Source organism: Salarias fasciatus, chromosome 12 (genome assembly GCF_902148845.1).
Source record: "Salarias fasciatus chromosome 12, fSalaFa1.1, whole genome shotgun sequence".
NCBI classification, from domain to species: domain Eukaryota; kingdom Metazoa; phylum Chordata; class Actinopteri; order Blenniiformes; family Blenniidae; genus Salarias; species Salarias fasciatus.
Window position 1 is genome coordinate 17,420,214 of NC_043756.1, and position 21,888 is coordinate 17,442,101.

The window sequence follows — 21,888 nt, forward strand, 5'->3', positions numbered from 1 at the left end:
TGCCAGAAAAATGCTGGCTCAGGAAGTGGTGAATAGTTGTGCCTGCTGCTGCTGTCAGGGTTGAGGCTCAATGCAAACTGTAACTACTGCTGAACCAAGAAATGACCCTCAACTCTTGTTCTAAAAACATGACAAACATGATCCACTTCTGGATTGATTTCACTTGAGTTATGGTTCAGGTCTGGGAATGTTTGGAGTAAATACAGTTTAAGAGTCACATCAAGGCCATTATGATTTAATAAACAAACAACTAAATTATGTACACATTATAGAAGTGTAATGCATTTGCTGTATTTTGTGTCCTCTTATGGTACAGATAGAAAGTCTGGACAATGATTTTTGATCGAAGATATTTTGACATAAAAATGGATTACAGAGGAATATGGAAAAAGCTATTCCAGTAAATGTAAAGTGTATACGCTTTAAATAACACTTGCTATGCATTTTGGATGTTGGAGAGCACCTGCGTGCTGTGGGAAGACCGATATCAAGTATTTGTGTTTTCCTCATTCAATTCTCAAATACTGCTCAACTTTATAAAACAGCACACAGTGTTTGCCTTTTTTACTGTGGTGTCAGGAATTGCATCAATGATTGGTAGTCGGTTTGGTCTCATTTAGCAATTAACAGTTGATTAAAGACGGTGAAACAACCTGGTGAAAAGTGATCCTGAAGTCTCTGACCGCATGGCTTTTGACTAAACTAATCAATGATTTATTTATTTATTTTTTGTTACTTATGTGAATGAAAGTAAAACAACGTGGTCGTCTGGCTTTAAGGTGACAGGTCTGATCATTGTGTCATGAGTCCTTTATGTTCCATTAAAAAAAATAAAACCATAACCAGAATAAAAAATGTTAGATCTAATCTTGTTGGCTCAAAAATACAGGGCCACATTGTTGTTAGCAGCAGTTTTCCCTCCAAAATGTCTGTTATAGTTAGAAACCTCTGAATTTACTTTATAAAGGCTCCACTTGAATATGTAACCTCATAGTATGAGATCGTCCTCGTCCATAAGTATGTAACACTTTTTGCACCTGCGATGTTGGAGAAAACTGATGCACTCATGAATGGAACGACCTCTCCTCGTCCCTGGGCAAAAAAAAAAAAAAAAAAAATTGATTGCATTTTCTGCAGCTGGACACTGGTAAGCCCCCTGCTGCGGCCCTCCAGGGGATATTTACTGGACTGTGACAACCTTCAGACATCCAGAGAAAACTCTCCCTCTGCTGTCTGGACTGGCCCTAACAATGCCATTATCATGCGGCATATACATTCATGTCGGCGCCATTGTTGCACTCCAACCTAACTCAGACGGCTCTGTTGCCACCTCACCTTTGTCTGAATTTGTCACTGTCAAACAGCGCTTTCTGTGGAGGCTGTGCTGTACTGAAAGCTTGAAATTCAGGGACACAATAACACTGACAGTCAACAGGCTTTTCCCTGACTGCAGCCATTTTGCTGCCCTGAATTGGGAGTTGAAAGAAAAATCTGGCGGAGGGGCTGTTTAGATATGTGAGAAAATGAAAACGGTTTGCAGGAAGAATTAGAAATGACGAGTCCCTCAAGAAATGTTCCAAACGCCCTTATTCAGCATCAAAAGACTCTGCACATTTTAAAGTTAAGTACAGAAGATGCGGTGAGACTGCCTCAGTTTTCGATTACCCTGCTTGGTCTCCTGCGTCTGCCTCCCAACTCACACAAGAGGTGGTTCTTTTTTTGGAGAAAGTACGGACATGCCAGAGCCCCATCCATTTCACAAATATACAAGCCTAGTTAGACCACCACACTTACTGTTCTGTGTGTAATGATGTGTCCTGCTTCGGCACAAGGTAAGATAAATGGAATATCTCCTCTCTACTTGTTTATGTAAGTCCCTCAGACAAAGTAGTGACATTGGGGTTCCAATTACCTGTGCAATATCAATGTGGTGCTTAGAACTGAGACTTGACTCCACTTATAGCTGATAGCTATGTCTCTGAGGGTCTTTGCTCCAGCTCCTAATACGTAGCACCGTATAATAAATGATCGGCGGTTCTGGGGCACTAGGCTCACATGCTGTGGACAATAGTCCGAGGTGACATGTGATGGATGAAGGCTGCTGTTGTCTCTGCTCGTCACCGCTATGCATTTTGCCGCTGCATCCTGCTACATGCAGTGTGGCAGGGTTCGCAAACAATAACCCATTGAGAGCTTAAGCAACCTTCATGCCTCCCCCCCTTTATGGTAATTTGTTATGGTTGGATATGACACGATGTCAGAATTCGGAGCAGATTTCTCTGCAGATCACAATTCGTTTATGCGGTCATGATCTCCTGAACAATAGCGTAATATAAATGCACTGTGTTGCTTGTTGGAGTAAATGACTGATACCAAAGCCATTTAGCAACTTGTTCATGTAAGTCTGATATTGACATGCTGTTGTGGCAGAGCCGATCATCATGCATGCAGAGCAGTGTAGTTCTGACGAACTTGTTTTATTTTTTTCTTTTGCCGAGTTTCTTGGAATATTTGATCTGGTGCTGCACTGATAATGGCAATTCATTGAAGTGAATCTATGCATTTCCCAGTTCCTGCGGGAGTAGTAATTTCCCTGTCAGGTCTGGTTGTTTTCTGCACTTACGCTTCTCCAAAGTGGTGGCATTAAGAAAACTGCAATGGAAGGGAACAAGGAGGCATTCAGCGAGGGTGCAGTTGTTCAAATTAACTTTTTGATAACGTTTTCCTGGAGTCTGTAACTGCTCTGCATGAGGACAGGTAGTTTTTTTTCCCTCAGAGTCCTGCTTTTTATACTTTATCTGCTTACCCCACTGCTTAAGCGTTTTCAAGGGTGCAGAAGGACACCGTCATCTCCCCTCGAGACTGCTGCTGTATTCATCATGCGCTTATTTTCTGCCATCAGAGGAACTCATTTGCTGCCATTCACTGTTGTTCAGTCTGAAAACAATTTACACAGGCAGAATTTTCACAGACAATTTGCACCGACTGGCAAAATTACCTTTGCCAGGTAATCCATCACAGCAGAATATGAAGTCCCAATTTGTTTTGGTTTCCCAAGTTGCTGCCCGAGACGAGCGTCTCCGTGTGTCAGGGTGGGCCCTGTATTGCGCCACGCTTTAGTCAATCACCCGGCAATTATGAGACCACATTAAAATTTTGGCCAGGAAATAATGACGGATTATGCACCAGATTCAAAGCTAATTTCAGACGTCTTCTACAGCAGGACCTGAAGTTTACTTCAGCTAACTGAACCGTAAACTTTATTTTAATGAGAATAACAACCACATATTACTCAAAACTAATGGCCTATAAAATGTCTTTATCACTCTTTGAGTTAGTCGAGAAGATAATGATACGAGCTGGATTTTTAGAGCAACCCAGGAAGACTCGATGTAAATCAGAGTAACATCAGATTTGGATTTGTGTTGACACTACTGCAGTCAGCTCTCTTTTCAAAGGGCAAAGTAAACAGCAGTCACACAGAGTACTGTCTTGTGCCTCTGAACACAATAAATGTTTAATTTCAGTCACACCAGTGCAGGGTTGCATAACGAGTTACTGTGGATAAAATATTAACAACATTAATACAGTATTTGGTTAGTTTTTTTATTTATTATTTCACAAAAATCAATAATTGTGGCATGTAAGCTTGAAATAAATGCTGCAAGTTGGCCTCGATGTCAAATCACTTCTATGCAGCTGTGTAGAACTCTCCTGTCTTAAGACTGTTGCGCTGTGTTGTAATCTTCAGCTTATATTTACACACTGATACATGCTCATTTCATTTTTAGGAATATATGTTTAATTCAGTTCATTTCTTGTCTTAAAATCATATCAAAATGATAATCCAGTTTTTGGTGAGAGTGAGCATCTAGATGATCTTTTTCGTCAAATGTCTATCACGAATAGTTGATAGACAAGATGTTCGTCATTCCGTGTTTGCAGGGTGACAGGATTTGGCAGGAAGCAAGTCACATGATGGCGTTACGGCTCTTCGTGCCAACATATATGGCGCGTCTATATAACATCTCTGACTGAGTGTATAGCTGCAGCGTGTCCTTAGTTTGACTTCAATCTTTTGATATTTTTTTACTTTTTAAATGTATTTATTTTTTTTGAGCAGTCATGTTTCTTCTTTGGATTCAAGAAACAAGCTTATAGCTGCAGACGGAGCCCCACTTCGGGCTCCTCGCCCCCATGTTCGGGTTGTGTCGGGGATGACATACAGCTTGAGCATTGTGCCAAATTAAACACGCAGCTCACATGATTTGCTGTGTTGGAGCAGTTGAGAAAATAAGTCCATCCTTCTTTTATATAGCGCTTGATCCAGGAGAGTGTCGCAGGGTGCTGGGAGCAATCCCAGTGGGGGGGAACGCACAGGTTGAGACTTCACCCATCCTGTTGCTGTTAACAGAATATAGCTCCTCATAAGATCTTAACACTCCTACTTAAGACTTACTGCCAGAAATCAATAATATTATATGATTATCACTCATATTTAGCTGAACAACATATTTAATTTTGTGGAAATTATATCTTCTCTTCTCTTCTGAGTTGCTGTGAGCTGGGCAGTCCACACCAGTGTGGTGTGTTTCAGTTCCTAATCACACCACTATACAGCGGTGCAACACACTCTGCCGTGTGTTGTGTTCGGGGCATGAGCACTCAGTCAGAATGGACACCAGGCCCTGCGCCTCCGCCAGGCCAATTAGGCAGCAAAGCAAGACTAATGACTGTGGTTAACTTGGCCTCTGAAGGATGGAGCTGTCCCTGCTGGACTCCCTCGTTAGGTGATTGAGTGGGGAGGGTGCGTGTTTGTGTGGGCCCGCGCGTGTTTGTTAATATACACCGAGGCCTAAATGATGATAAGCAGATGCCCGCAGTGGGTGCGTCCACCCAGAACCTGGCCCGGCGTCCTCCAGAGAATCGTACTACAGCACCTCTGTGCCACCTTGCAGGCCCACACCTGGCTGCACTGCTGGAGAGAGGGAATAATGAATTTGTGTGACTCCCTGCCTTTTTAACAAGCTAATTAAGCGCTCGTGTTTCCCATCCTGAGGCGATATTGAAATGATTCAGCCACAGTTCAGTAATGCTTGTAACAGACAAAGAGCGAAGGAGCTGAGGCGGGAGGGACGTCCGAGGAGGAAGCCACAGAGAGATCTGGGAGACGGGGAAATGTTGAAGGGACAAATTAGAAGAAGCTGGAACAGTTGTGTGTAACAAGCTCCCTACTGTATTCTCGTCAACAGACAGTGCTGAGGAGGCACTCGGGCAGACAGGCTGCTCTGTCCTGGTCGCAGCAGATAGCATCAACTCAAACGTCCACCAGGGGGCGACGGGTCCAGCAATTAAACTGAAACCACGAACACAACCTTTCTTTTCTCTGTGCTTTCTTTCCTTCAAGAGTTTGAGTGCGGCCTGCTGGCACATACCATGAACATATGTTAATGTTTTCTCTTTTTGTAAACACTTGAAATCCGTAACAGCCACAGTGCTATTTGTCAGAGGTATTTAGGGTTAAATGAAAACCAGACTCTTCTCTGAAGCTGGCCTTCCAAGTGAAACTCATCCGACTGTAGTGTAAAGACTCACACAGAACATTGTCTGGTCATTTATGTGTTTTGGCCTGAAGACAAGCCCTCTGCTGTGAGGTGAGAATACTGAAGTCCAGGCTGTGATTTTACTGGAACGGGCTTCACACAGGTGGGATGTGTGCAGGTGTCTCTCCTCACGGAAACTCAAGCAGTCCCTTCTGTGCTTGATCTCGCCAGCCGCTATTAATGCGAGTATATATTTTCCTATGTAAGTGTCATGCAATGCGGCCACTGACACTTGCATATAAATCTTGCTATCTAATCAGAACGTGCCACATCACTGCCTCCAGGCGGGGGTCCAGATGAGCAATGAGACGAAAAGCGCAGGCAGCCTGTCAAGGCTGCACAATTGACGTTGTTCCACTGTTTTCCGGTGTGAATTTTAAGAAGGCCTTCAACATGAATCACTGCATTAGTTCCTAATGGGCTCTCAGATAGTAAATTTTTAAATATGAAAAGGTCATTACAGTTTGTTTATCATGCTTACGTGTAAATGTTTAAAACCCAAATGAGCAACGACAACCCAAATACCAGCACTCTCTGCTGTTTCCACCCTTCTCGGCTGTAGATTTTTCCAGATAAACATGAGTTTGCTCGGGTTTTTGTCAGGAGACATTAAAATGACACCTGATCAGCTACAGACTCTTGTAAGCCAGTGGCACATTTCCAGAGTGTGGCGGCTCATTAGCATGCAGAGCTCCTGCAGGAGGTGGAGCGAGAAGCAGAATTTGTTGCCGCGGCACTTTTGGCTGGGAAGAGATGAATAATAATAATCACATGGTAATATTTTCTGTATTATGCTATAGGATTAAAGAGGAGTCAGAAAAGTAACATGCATCCAATAATAAGTGGAATGTCTGTGATTATGACGGCGAGACACAATGTTTGAAGGAATAATTTAATCACTTCACTTCATGAGTCCATTTTTTTTTTTCAAACTGTGGTTTCCTGGGACACTCGTAAAAGTAATTATTTTTTAATAGATTTTATGGTTTCTTTAACTACAGAATCAGACTTGTTTTTAACTGAGTTTTTCTGCAATATCTGTCCTGTCTTGTTGTGTCATTAAGAGTTTGAATTATTTTAGGTGTGAAATCGCACAGTGTGTTAAACGAAAATAAAATAAAAAAAAAAGCGAAAGCACCAAATGTGAAGATAATTACGTGAGAAAAATATGTAAGAGCAAAATAATGGGGTAGTATTTCATTGGTTCTTTTATTTGAGACAAAGCAGCAGCACTTTGTCTTAATAATTTGGTTACGTTGTTTCCCTCTTCTGTATACAATTTTTTATTCATTTGCCAGTGAGTAAATGACTCTGCAGCTTAAAAAGCGCCTTGAATAACTATTAGGATATTATTTTTAAATTTATAGAGACATTCTGTTTTGGTATATGCACTATTCATATCAAAACAAACTCAGTCCAGAAGTGTTTTTTCCTCGTCTTGCCTGAACTCCCCCCTCCCCGTGAGTGGAGGGAACGAGAGGAAGTGGAGCTTTCGTGCAGCAGAGGTGCCACAGCCCATCTCCCCCTTTACATGATGAGAGGAGAAGGTTCTGCTGCTGCTGCAACACTTACTTTTTTTTTTTTTTAAACCAACAATACACAGTGTATTGTCTATTTCCATGCTCACTGTGAAATATTTCAAGCTAAAGCCCATTATATACAACACCGAATGCACCACATTTAGTTTAATTATTTATTTTTTGCGCAATTAACAAAATTACAGGGACGGAGGCTGAATGGGCTCGCTCAGAGATCCAAGTCTGTTAAGTTGCATGTTTCCACTCAGTAATATATGCGTGCAATCAAACAGTCGGAAAATGGTAAAACAGGAACATCTCCAGTGGTGTCAGACTTCTTTAAATTCAGTAAAGTGCTGGTTTGGGGTGTGAGGTTTGGAAGTTTTCTGTCTGAAGTTTGCATGTTCTGCCTGTTTATGTGGGTTTTTGGAGCGTTCTTTGATTTCCTCATACAGTTCAAAAACATGCAGCTGTGCATGCGCATTACCACCGTGGTAAATAGTTGTTTGGCTCATGGGCAAATAGGAAATCAACAACCATGACAAGCTACAATGTGGCATGACTCCCAGTCCTTCTTTTAGTTCAGTCGTCTCCATTGATAATTTTTCAGTTGAGATCGAATTCATCACCTGTCCAGATGAATGTCGTGCATTCTTGTTATCATTTGTACAGCCAACAGCGCCACCTCGTGGCCTGGATTGTTATTTAATTGTTTTCAGTGTTGCTGCCGTTGCCGTGTAAATGCGAAACGTTTCTGAAACGAAAATGCAAAAAACGATGCGTTCTCACTTGAAATCTCATGTAAAAGCGTACTGTAAAACATCCTCACTTTGCTGTGATTATAAATAAAAAAAAATTCTTTGCTTTAAACTGAGAATTGCTTGTTTTCCGGTTTCATCGTGATGTACTCAGGCTGACTTGCTCCAGCCTTGTTTTGCCTTAAACCTGTTGTCGTGGCTTGTGTTTCTGACCTCAAAGTTGCCCGAGTCTTTTTTTTTTCTCCTCGCCCAGGAAATATATCAATGCATGAAAACTGCATGTCATTAAAATATTGGTAATGAGACACCTTGGTGCTGAGAGCCAAATGCAAGTACTTGAGATCTGATCCATCACTACATCACTATTTCCTGATGTAGCCCCTTTTTTTTTTTTTTTTTTTTTTGGCACATCCTGGATGCTGGTTTGATTTATCTGAGACTGCTTACATGCTCACAGTGAGTGCATTCAGGCAGTAGGAGATTGGCCATGATGTACTGTTTTGAGCGGGTGTTTGGTTTTAGACTCCGGCTGTGGCAGATCTTGATTGCTCGCTGCTGCTTGAATGAATCAAATGTGCCACTGACGGAGGCAGAGGCAGTGCAGTAACACGGCGAGCGGACCTGTCAGCTACCTGCTGTTTACATTTAGTCAAAACAGGCGGAGACCTAATTTCTCCTGGGAGCCACAAATTGGATCGCCCAACTTGTTGCTCTGACCTCTTGCTGATATTTCCAGTCACTTTTTCTGAAGAAGGGAGAGGGAAATACGTGCAGGAAATAGTGAGGGAACAAAAAAAAAAAAAAAAAAAAGCTTCAATAGAATTTTAATTTGCTCTATTAATTTATGTAAATGATGCCAAGCAGCTGGTTGAATTGGAGTGTTAAATTGCTTACCCAAGCATCGCCATGTAGGCTGTATGTAAATGCAGGTGTGTGCTAATTGAAATTCAATATCCTTCTCGTCAGCGAGGGTCGCTGGCCTTCTCAACCCAGCGGCCCCGCCACCCACACATGCACCCCCGCTCATTTTTCTCCTCTTCCTCCTCCTCCTCCTGCGCCACTTCTCCCTCCTGCCGCACTCGGCGTGCCCTCCAACCTCACCTAAGTGGGTCTTTAATTTAAAAGTAAGCGCATTAACTTTTTTCAAACGCAGGCGAGATAAAGTATCTCTTGCCGGCAAATGAATAAATGGCGAAATAAATAACGCTCCCTCTCGCCCCGGCTCGCTCATACACACGGACGTGCACACACAAACACACAAGGGGAGATCGATAAACAGCGGTATTGAGGCATCTCTTGAGGTCTGTGTCTGGCTCACTGTGATGGTTGATTTATTTGTTCTTTGCAAGAGGCGGTAAATCAGTGCTTACCCTCAGGCCAGCTCGGCTCTACACAGCCAAGCAACCTACTTAGTGTCACTCCTCCACCCTGCTGGTTCCGGCATCTGCCCAGCCTCTTCATGTCTGTGCATTTTTCCACGTGTGGTTTCCCACAAAAATTGTTTTTCAAATTCATGTTTTCCTCTCTTTGGGGGGAAAAAAAGAAAAATGCCTGTGCACATTAAAGCTCACAACACACATCCATGCAGCGAGGTGCAGAAAACAATGCTTTTTGTTAATATTCAGGAAGAGCAAGGTGAGGAGTCTGGCTGACGGCTAATTGCTGCTCAAAGATGTTGAAATGTGGAGGGGAGAGAAGGCTGAGAGGAGGGCTCACCTTCCCCCAGGGCTCTCCTAGGGGTTGACAGTGTATGTGGCTCTCCTCAGCTCCTCTGCTCCCCCCCTTTTGCTCTGCTCTGCCCTTCTTCTCCTGCTTTTGCCCTAAGACAGGAAGTCGAGCTGTCCTCTGTAAACGGCGGCTCTCACCGGTGAGACACAAACCACCAGTACAAAAACCTTTTTGAATTATCTGAGCTTTCCCTTTTCTTCCTCTCATCTCCCACCTTTTCTTTTCTCTTTAGCCATTACAATAAGCACGACTGGGAGCGGATTATTAGAGGACAAACTTGTTTGTTTTTGCTTTGTCGCATTTTCAAATAGAATGTTTTCAATTGCAGAACTTTTAATTAAGACTCGTCTCTTCTTTTGACAGAATACAATAAAAGAAAGGTGATGCAGACTGGAAGTTAGTTTGTACAACTTTGTGTACTTCTCAATGGTGGAAGCTAAAAAAAAAAATCTTTGGCTCGAGCATCTTTTGGCTTGAACTTCATGCTCACTGTGTGGACGCTCGGTGGCGGTGTCAATGTGGCACCATCAGGGGTGTGACAGTGTCATTCCAAACACATTTGTTTTCTTTTTAAACTGTTTCTGCAAAGCCGCAGTACAATAACGGTGAAATAATGATATGAAGTTTTTCCTTTTTTTCCCCTTCCAGTTCTTTCTGCTGTAAATAAATCTTTTCCAAAAAAGTAACATCGGTATGCAAGCATGTGAGAAAAAAAAAATCTCTTTTCAAAGTTCTTCTATACTATAATAACATTATGAAGGTACAAAACATCCTGGAAATGACAGGGAGGAAGAACAAATCGTGGCTAAGATATATCAATGAAACGCCTTGGAAAGTAAACATGCTTTGAGATTACATTTCTGAGGTTTTTAATCTGATCTAAAGAGGCCGACATTGCTGCAGTGCAGGAAAGAAGTCTGACAGAACTCATTCCACACGAGGCCCGAACTCTGAGCCTGTGTTGTTTTAGGAATCTAAGATGCCAGGTCGACATGTGAAGGATCTGTAACATTGTGATAAATATTAATGCAACGTTGTGCAGCATCTTGAAACTTAGTGGGAGAATCTGCAATTAAACTATAAAGGCTTTTAGCAGCAGGGAGATGTCATGTTTTTTACATTAATGGAATTAGTGCTGCTCAGATCTACACAATGTTAAGCTTTCTGTCAAAAGTGAGGAGAACAGATACTTCTATTTTTCTTTCAAGCCTGGTTTTTATTAGTGGCTATGCCCTCTGCTGGTTATATTGTTGTGAAGGCTTATTAAAAGGAAACTTATGTCTTTCTTGAGAGCAAGTTATTGTTGTTAAAGCTGGAGGATTGTTGGTGAATTGTGTCAAACTCTGCAGGATCAACCCATACAGCTATTGAATATATATTTTTGGAGGATTATCAAACAAAAAGAGTTACTGCCATCACACTTGACAGCAGTTAGTGCTCGTAAAAAATAGAAAATTAGACCTAAATATAGCTGCAAATCTTCGTGTTTTTTTTTTTTTTCCTGAGAGTCCCGCTGGCAATTCAGTGTTTATTTTATGGGAAAGGATTTGACTTTTTAAGTGTCTTCTAAATTAGAGGCCAGTTTTAACACCAATTTAATATTCTGTTTAGATGCTCAATTAGATTTGTAATTGCTCCTCAGGCATGATTGCACTTATATTGGCTAAGTTCATTAATAACGTTGGACTCAAGTCTGTGGCCAGTAACGCAGTAAAAATGAAATTAAACCCCCGCTTTGGGGCGCCGGCTGCACTGGAACTGCATCAGCGGCGGCGCACACGGACGTGTCAGCCCAGTGACAGACTGAAGGCCGCAGCTCCTTCAAGTGTTGCGTTCGGTAGTTAAGGTTTTAGCGCAGATTGAAATTGTCACTTTTAAAATTGAACCCACCTGATTTCATCCCGAGACGGACGCGGGAGAGCGCGCGATTACTTGAAGTGCGCCTCGTACATGTGGTATTACTTACCGAGAGGTGATGTGATGGAACTTGCCGGATTTGTGAAAAATAGTTTATTATGTGTTTCAGAGGTAAAAGAAAGACTGCATTGACAAGCAGAAGACAGACGGATGTAAGAAAAAAAAAGATACTACGCCATTCTTCCTTTCTCAGCTTCAAATTGTTCTTTTCTCCTGACTTTCCATTTCTTTCTCCTTTGCTTTTCCTCTCTCTGTCACTTTCTTTATTTTTGTCTTTCATCATTGCTTTCTGCTGCACAGGGGTGTTATTACAAAGATGACTGTTCTCTCCTGAGGTTTGGACTCAACCAGTCCGCCGAGTCCGGTCTGAAAGCCTGAGAAGAGACCCAGATGTCTAGACCCTTCCCTATATAATTTAGTCATGCATTCCTTAAAGGTGTTAGAAAAACACCTGCATCTGGTGCTCTCACTTTCGCCTGTCAGTCCCACTCAAAACCTCTTTTCCTCGCCGAGTGTATGGAAGCCCAGGTGGTTCAGTCTTACCGGTAATGTACTTCAGCTCTCAGGAAAACCTTGAGAAAATACAAAGGCTTTGTTCTCTTCCAGTGCCAGATAGTGCCAAGAAGAAATTAGATTAATTGGTGAGCCTGCCAGTGCAGTCACACCACCTGAGTGGCATAATGGACACATTTGGTGTCAGAATCTCCAAGCTTAAAAAAAAAGGGGAAAAAAAAAGCATTGCATAAAAACCTTCTAACTTGGTGAAACTCAAAGACCTTTTCCTTAAAGTTTAATGGAAATTATGTTCTGCTATGGATTTTTACTTTGCCGGTTGCCCAAATTACATTGCTTACATTTTTTTTTTCATCAAATTATTCAATATAAATGAACTTGTGTCTGCTGTCCTGTTATACTCTATTTAACTTTGCTTTCTTTAAATATTTGGGCAACAATTAGAAAACTTTTCAAACATTTTGTGTGTTTTTTTAAGTTAGTCATCACTTCATATTCTCTTACTTGTGTCAATAATTGATTTTCACACAGTGACGTGTTCCATTGAAATGTACTCTTCATACAAAGTGCATGTGAGTCCTCTGAATCTTTTTTTACCATGCCAAACCTGTGATGGCTTCTCCAAATCTTTTTTTTTTTTAATAACACAGACTCTTCTGGCCTCACTAGATGATTATAGAGCAAGAATAAACAAATAAATTGTGGCATTGAATAATTCTTTGAAATTTTCACAAAGCTTTCCTTCATCTGTTTGGCTGCCAACTGTCGCATGATGCCAGATCGCTTTGGCTCCCGCTCGCTTCCCAGAAGGGACAAACCGTATTGATGAAGGCGCAGTCTACTTCTAATGCATGTTTCATGCTGCGTCGGTGGGGGGAAAAAAATGGCCTCTTGAACTCTCGTCTTCCTAGCTTTGTAAGCTATTACATTAAAAGCACATTTGTTTCACGCTTTCATCGCTGGGGGCACGCTGGTGTAGAAAGCTGAAAATGTCATTTCAAAGATCAGCCTGATTGCTCTAATATTGCTGATTAGGTTTACATTCTGCCAAGCTTGGAGAAATGATTGGAGAGTCGTATTTTATACATCTGTTGTGAATGAGGTCGCTGAAGTCAAAGGCGCTGCTACTGATGTCGTTTCTTGGGGCTGAAACTTCTTTATTGTTATATTATAATGTCTTGCACGACGTATATAATCTGTATGTCTGTTTTGTTTTCCAGCGTATTTTTATTTTTTATTGAGTGTAAGGTTAATGCAAAGTGCCCTCTGTGATAAATTTTCCCTGTTTTGCAAAAAAAAAAAAAAAGCAACTGTCCTCTTCGCGCCTTCATGTCTTTGCCTGTTTCAGAGCTTTCATGTCGATAACCAGCCGTGATGCAGGCCGCATTGTTTGCATACTTTCGCTGTGAACTCTCCGCATCCCCGAAGGATTAATATATCACACACTCGGAGAGCGATCAAAGCTGAACAAACCCTGACAGACGCTATATACTTTACAGCAGTGACTTTCAGAGTGTGGGGCGAGCCCCTCCTCGGGGGCAGCAGAGAGCTTTGAACAGGGATGCAGCGGCAGGTTGAAGCTTCGTGCAGGAGTTAATTGTCCCACAGTTAGCCGTGCACGTGTGTGTGTGTGGTTTCATGACGAAAACAACCAACAACACCAAGTCGAGGCCTGGCATCCGGCTACATTGTTTTCAGCATTTCTACTGTTTCCATATAAACGGACATCGAGCAAATATGGCCACTAAGAAGTCTGGATGACTGACCTGAAAAGGCTTTTCTTTTTCTTTTTCTTTTTTTTTTTTTTTTGAAACTACCTTGCTGCTAGGAAAGTGTTTGGGTGATTTCACTGCCTGTTAGCTGTTTGACCTTCAGTGAGCAGAGTGATGTTTGCTCTTGGTTTCTCTGCCTGCGACCCAGACTTGTGATATCGTGACTGGTCCAGAAGCAACTGACGCAACGGTGATGTGAAAATGTGGAGTATGTATTCCACGTGCACAGAAAATAGATTTCCAATGCGGTGGGAGACGTCTTGTGTCGAATGGTTAAGCTTTTGAAATAAAAAAAAAATAAAAATTTGCATATTCATGGATTCTTGATTTTTGAATGAGCGAGGAGGTGGAAGTTTTTTTCCTGTGGAAAAATCCGAGCACAAGCAAATGATCTTTTCTTACATCTTCAGACGTGCCTGGAGGGAATCTTTATTGTTGACATCCCAGAAGAAATAATGACAGAAGAATTTCATCCGAATTCTTCATCTGAATTCAGACAAAAATGAATCGTGACAGTGCATGAACTGATCATCTGCTTCACAGTTTTAAGTCTTTAACCAGAGCAAATGATGCTTTTAGGGATTTTTCGTGCAAATGGTAAATAGATTCCACACATGCAGTTTTATTTTCCTGTTAAAGCAGCTCCAGTACTTGGGCATGATCGATGCGTCGCCCAGGGACACTTTTCACAAAGTCAGATCAAGAGGGGACCACTCATCCCACCGACTGAGCCACAGCCGCTCCGTGTACAGGACGTTATGAGGTTGTCAAGCTTTGGGTTGCTTTACGTAGCCTGGAGCTGTGGTAGTTGAGAAGATTCCATTGATATCATACAAATGACAATAGCAAGCAAGCAACATGGCCGCCTCCCGCAGCGGCACTTTATTGTAGCCGTCAGACAAACAAGCTTCACATATATCAACCAGTTCAAATCCAAAATCCCAGTTATTCAACTTTAAATCTCCTCGCTGCAAATGTCTGAGGGAATCTAGAGTAAAAGTTAGTTTTTTCTTTACTTTTATTCACATTGTTTGTACGAATGAGACGGATTTCTGCTGTTGATGTAGCTACAAGAAATTTATGTCTCCGACCTGGTTTGAAGAATTTACTTTCTTTCTGTCTATGATTGAAATGTTAAAAAAATGAGAATATAGGTTTTTTTGTGTGGAGCAAGTACATTTCTTTACTTTTCTTGGAGTTGCTGCCACGTTGAAATATGTCAGGCCTGCCTCTGCGAGCTCTCCCACTGTGTCTGACCTTTCCCACCTCCCAGCTCCATGTGAAGACACCATATGTTCAACTTGATCAAAGTTCTTCAGTCTTTCATCCTGAGGTTGATTAGATCAAATTTGAAATAGAAAATGTAAACATGTAACAGACACGATGACGTAAAATACAAAAAGCCAGCAGAAACGCAGTTCCTGTTTTTGGTTATCCTAAAATGAAGTGCGCCTTACAGAGAGCACAGAGGGTTTGTAGAAAAAAAAAAAGCCCTCCCTTGCATACTTCTGCAGGTTTTTACACTGTAAATCATGCAGATTAAAATTTATACTTTTAAATTGGCTGTATGTCATATTTCATTGTATCTTCCATTAAAAATTTGAGGACGCGCACAAGCTGTTTCCATTTCGGAAGGAATGCCAAACATGCATGCCAGCGATCAAGCAAACAGTGAAGTTCAAGCATATGAGCGCTCTTCAGGTGCTCTCCTGACGCCTTAAGTGTTCTGTTATTGCTTCCATGAAGCACGGCCCATATAAGAGAAACCTAAACATTGTTATTTTGCAGCTGGCCTTCATAGAGTCTCCAGTTATGGTTATGTATGAGCAGGCAGTGAAATGTCGAGCACACACACTTGGCACTGAATAAATCGAGTGCCACTGTTATAATGACGGGAAAATCCTAACTTGAAACCTGCAAAATGCCAAACAGAACGGAGCTGAGAGGAATGTCTGGCTGAATGTCTCTTAGTGCCAGCTTGGTTTTATAAAATTGTTGAAACAGTTTGGTTCCAGCTCTGCCCCTGAAGTGCTGGCACTGAGAAAACTAATAGCTTCGGAATAGAGGACGGTCTCTGCCAGTGTTCTCGAGAAGGCATTATTGCGGTATCGGTTTGTGCGCTATGTTTTGTATAGAGTATTGTAAACACAGCTCTAAGCTCACACAATGCCTCATCAGTCCCTTTCTTAGTGTTTTCTTTCTATCAGGATTTAGATGCAGAAACATAATGACAGTATTTTTCCTTATGTTTGTTTTGATTGAACCTGTTTATCACATATATACACACTATTACAGTCAGTCTGTTGCTTTCTCAAGTCTTTAATCGGCTCCTTTTTTTTCCTTTGTTCTCGCCCTGTTTACCCACATGGCTAATTGATCAATATTTTCTTGACTCGCAGGGTCTTTGCGTGAGGCTCTCTTTAGAATGAAAAGCCATTTGGACAAATTAATTATCAGAAGCACAGAAGCAGGATTTCTGAAACGTCATTTTTGCTTTTGTTAAGGTGTTTTTTTTTTTTTTTTATTTTAAAGATAGGAATATTTTTTTCCTGCCGGAGACCCTGACAGCCAGCTAAACCCAGCACCTTACCTCACCCGTCTCACTACCTGCACCGATCGAACTCTCGCGACGACACAAGCGCTGTCTTCCTGCAGCACTCGTACACCCATGAATACTTACAGACTCATATTTGTTCTGTTTGAGATTAAAAATTTTATCTCTGCTGGCAGTAACTGCCTAAATTATCTTGGCTATTTCTGCAAATGTGAAAACAAAATAAAACTATTCTACAAGCTATTAGTTGGTGGGAGTGAATTTTTGGAAACCGTTTGAGCAGTTGTGGGTGTTTTAATATCTCCGATTGGCGGCGGAAATAAGCTGGACTCAATATGTTTTCCAGTTCTCTTTTCAGAAATCGTTTCTTCAAACTTCACTGGAATGTTCACAGGTTGAATTAGATTGTGACGGTCAAAGGTACATCTCATCACATTTTGAAAATTTTTCGAGGATTTGTTACAGAATGTTCAAAGCCACATTCAGTACCAGGCACTTTAGAAATTTGATTTTGCGCAAGCTTTTGGGAAACGGTGTAAATACGAGAATAATCAATAATAAACCCTTTGGGTTTCAACTGGGCCCAACGCACCCTTGGTGCTTGGATTTTATACATCTTTGAAATAACTTATGTTAGAAAAAAAAAAGCTATATTGTATTAAGCTGAATAGTGAATTTCACTGAAAGATGAATTTGTGTTTTTGACTAAAGTTCTCATCATCACTGTCACCTTGAACCGACTCACGTTTTTGTGGAGGCAATATGTTAAGTAAGCCTGCGTTTAATACCTTTAAGTACACCACAGAAAGTCCATCTGTCTTCTGTACCCGTTCAAACCTGCTTGGCTCACTGTGGCCGGGAGGCGGTCCCGACTGACACACAGTGAAGGGAGGGTACACTGGACAGGTTATCGGTCCATCACAGGGCGGCACAGTGACAGGTGGAACTGCTTCATCCCGCAAGTCCTACGGGCTAAAGCAATCGGAGGCAAAATAAGTAAGAAATTTATGTTGAACATAATTAAAAATGTTCCCATTTGTCATGTCTTGGTGAAGTTTTTCTCTTTTCGAACTGTTGAATGCTCTGTCCTTTTTTTTTTTTAATTTGGACTGCAGTTCCGGTTTGAAACACTAGGTTTCTTGGGTTTTGCTGCTGGAGAAGCCACACTCCCATTTTAATCCTCTGATGCACGTTATGGCACTTTGCACCTAGACTTTCTGTATTTTTGTGTTTGATGTGAATTGTCCAGTGTGCCTGGGACAGTGATTTAACTCTTGCCTTGCCAGAAACCCTGAAGAGAAGATGCTTCAACCAAAGAACCAATAAAAGTTGATATTTCTGGCAGATCGCACCCTGCTTACTGCTCTGCAGAGCTAGGTAAACACTGATGTGTCTAAATATGTGATTTACATATTTAAAGAGTTGTAAATTTCTCCAAAAACCGACAATAAACGACGGGCGGTTTAAGGGTGTTACTACTTCCATCCTTTATCATTCCACACGGCTTGAAAGTGAAGAGTGTGCGACTGGGAGGAGAGAAAAAAAAAAAGTGTTCCAAAACAAAAATCCTTCAAAGTTTTCTCCAGGTTGGCTTCAAAACGGTTACACCCCTACTGGATACTGTATATGAGTCTGGGTCCACATCCATTGGGTGGCAGAGGTTGTTTGTTGTTCTTGTTGAGCGTGCTGTGCTTCTACATGTATGTACGCAGTGTTTTTGCCCACACACAGAGCGATGTCTGCAGGGTGGCCAAAGCCCGGTGTCGGTACACCGTTTCCATTTTAATAGAGCTTAGAGTTCAGAATGCTTTTATCAGAGCAGAGGGAGGCTGCAAAACACCACCCTATTCCACTCACAACAGGGTTTTTCCTGTCACATTTTTCATATATCTATTCTCTTTTCCCCCCCACTCCTTCCTTCTTCTGGCTCTTTTCATCTTCTTCTGTCTTTGTTGGTCCAGTGCCAGTCCTGTACGTTTTAGCTTTATTTTTCTTGTTGGAAATTTTAAAGGAAAAACAAAGATATATATTTTTTTTGTCAGTTACAGCAAGTTATCATTAAAACTATCATATTTTCCAGACTATAAATCGCACAGAGTATGAGTCACATCTGGCTAAATGTATCATATGAACCGGCACTGATTTAAGTTATCTGTCCAGATGTAGCTGTACAATTAAAAAAAACCTTTGTCATCAGCTGTTCAAAGAAGAAAGAAGCATTGAAAGGTGGAGAAACAGCATCCAGCTTCCCAAAAAATACAGATTTTGTGATTGTTTCAGTAATACTTGTAGCCAATTTTCTCTTTTTACAGTCAGCAAATGGATGACTAATAAATAATGACCAGCAAATTGAGCTGATCAGCTCAGCACTTTCTGTTTTTTAAATGCGTGTGTATGTGCAAATGTCTATATATTTTACGAGAGCAATCAAAACCTGACCGCCATTGGCGACATGTAACAGCCCCACCGTGGCAGCAAAACACTGTGGCTTCAATGTCAGCAGAGTGGAACTTTCCACACCAGGCTTTCTTTATCAGCACCAATGGAAAAACACAACATTACTTTGTCAATGTATTTTAGTCTCAGTGTTGGTTAAATATATGATTTTGTTGGTTTACATTCTTCTTTACATAGCTTCGCACAAGTTCTTTAACTGAGCGTCCCACATCAGAAGATGCCGGTGTCATGCAGCACACTTATCCGGCATATTACACACCCGTAAGGCTCAATTATACTTCTGGTCTCAGTGGCATCCACGGTATTTTCAGTGTCCGCGCTCTGACTGCGGGCTTCATGTATTTATAGTTTCACATCATTCTGGGATCACCTCCTCAACCTTTTGTGATGACGTGTGCAATCGTGGGATTTGTGCAGCCTCTGTGGTTTTCTCTGCAGGGTTTTCGTTTGAGGATCTTACACAGATGTGACTGGAAAGTCGTATCACACACACACACACACACACACACACACACCCTCAGTGTGGTTAATCTGTGAAAATTGTAATGCACGTCATCAAAGTGTTGAAATCACTTATATGTCTGAGTTAAATTGCTATTTTGGTTTTTATTCTGTTTTTTTTTAAGAAGAGGATGCGGGAACACTTACTAGATTGATTTTTCAAAAGTCAATGACATTTGAGATTGATGAGTCGCCGCAGCTCCGTCTACACAAGCAACTGAATACAAAGTTGAGCGATTGCTGGCCGTTCTGAGGCCGAAGGCACTGAGGTCATTCAGGGGTGTTTTATAGCAGCGTGATGACGTTTACATGCTTCAGTGTAAACACAGTTCATGACGGTGCGTAATGCTGCTGGGCTCTGATGTGGCGGTTCCTGAATCAGAGGGCTCAGATTATGAACATGCGCACTACTTTCAGATGTCTGCAGAACGTTGATGGACTGAAACGTCTTCATAATGCAGTATACTTTAAATCAGCCGCTGACAACAGATATGACCATTTACATATAAATGCTTTGGGATTTACAAGCAGTTACACTTGAGCTCTTTAAAATACCATATTTACATTTTGAGCATTAAGCTGATATCCTGGTTGATGTGTAATGTACCGGCTTTTGACGCTTTAAAACAAACGAGCCAGAACATTCAGCCTCCAAAAGACAGGGATGAAGGAAACGGCTTGAAAATATGACTTTGTTAGTGAGGAAGTTTGAGGCATTTGTTGGGCCATTATTGAACATTGATTACCTGTCAGAACAGTGGACTTTGTGTCAGGTTTCTTTTTCTCCCTTCTTCAGTGGTTGCTGTCGTACGCCACTGGAATATTCTGAACGTCGTTGGTCGGCGGCTGCAGTTTTATTCACCTTCACCCTGTAGTCCACGTAAGCCTGCCCTGTCCAATCACATCACAATTATTCCAGAGCAAACAAAGATCATACAAACAGCGACCTTGGCTTTTATAAGGGAGGTAATGATTTCTGTCTTTGTTGATTGTGCGATAAATCAAGTCAAGGTTACATGCCACGGAGAAGGACTTATGTCTTTGTTAATGGCACGGCATAATTAAAACTGTCACTGTCTTTAAAAGAATTAATTAAAAAATATGTTTCACAGTGAGACTTTAAGAACTCCCCTAATGTCACTGGTGGAGCTGGCGCCATGAGCGCTCCTCTCCTCCACTTCCTCTGCTTTTCAGGCTCTTCTCACGCCACCTCAGAGTAATTGATTTGGGGATGGAGTTTTGCATGAGGGAATAAAGGGAATAACAGCGTCTGGTCTCACACTTTTAATCTCAGCGCCGCTTCTCCTCCTTTTCATAGAAATAATTTGGTTAATGCTGGGGAAAAAAAAAAGATCTCTAAGTTCATTTAGGCGTCCTCTTTTCTTCTCCGAGGGATTTTGATTGTGTGTATTGGTTTGCATGCTAGTTTGTTTTCTCCAGCTCATTTTCATTGTGAAGCTGCAGGTGCTTAATTTTGAAGAACAATTAAAAGTTCCACAACTCACCCTTTGGATATTTCCGTGATGAATCTTCCTTTGTTAATTTTAGTTTTGTTTGCTCTTTCTTTAAATAATAAATGAATACAGTGTGTTAGAGCTCCTTTTCAACCATCTACACCTCTTCAACCAACTGCGTCTTATTATCCCCTCCACTACCAGCGTTCATCCTTTCGCTGCAGCGTTAAACCTGTGAATGTAATCGAAATAAAAGTTTCACAAGTGGCTAGCTGCACTTTCCTGCCAAGTGAAACTTTAATGTTGCCCGTGGTCGCATATGGAGCAGGTTGCCTGAACGTTTATTACCAATAATCTCAACAATTATGAGGTGCGATTGGGAATACATGCACATCACATGGTGTCGGTTTTCCAAATCTGCATTTTGGATGTTTTCTGAGACAATATATTATTATTTCCTGTGCTGGGTACAACGCACAACAGCCTCTTTTGAGGCACACGCTGTATTAAAGTGGTTTTCTACCGGCGGCCAGGAAAAAAAAGTACATTGAAATACATTTTTGTCTTTTGACGGCAAACACGAGACGGCAACAGCGCGGCGGCCCCCCTCCCGCGACACGCTCACCCCCGCGCGCACATCACCGGAAAAGGCCTTTTCAAGCTGTTTCAACTTCTATTTGCCCATTCCCCTCAAAATGGGTGGAAAATGGAGGAGCTGGCGCCAAATAGGCCGTTTGCCAAATCACCGAAAACCCCCAAATGGTCTCCATTAAAGTTTCCGGGCTCTTGGCAGAGTGAGGCCACGGTGTTTGGAGGTCATTTTTAAAAGCCCTGTGGAAATACCCCCCTTCCAGCCATCTCAGGCCATCACCGTGTGTGCGTGCGCCTGAGGTGTGTTTGTTGGACTGTGTGTAAGTGACTGAGTTCAGGCTTTATTAGGCTTCAGTGGTGTTTGGACAGCCGGAAGAGTAGTACTAATAGGACAGAATGATGCAGAAATGGACAGAAAGCCCCCTTGGAGTTCTTGAGGCTCATTTTCTCTCTCCCTCCTTCTACCCTTTCGCCATGTTTCAATCACTCACTCATTTCTTTTCCCCTCTCTCCGCTCCTCTCT

At 41.8% G+C, this 21,888-nt stretch overlaps 1 protein-coding gene across 3 annotated transcripts in view; it reads left to right on the plus strand.

Moving 5' to 3' along the window:
- fbxl17 (F-box and leucine-rich repeat protein 17) overlaps positions 1-21,888 on the plus strand; it is a 207,891-nt gene that overhangs the window by 23,421 nt on the left and 162,582 nt on the right. The gene's annotated exons all lie outside the window — the stretch shown is intronic.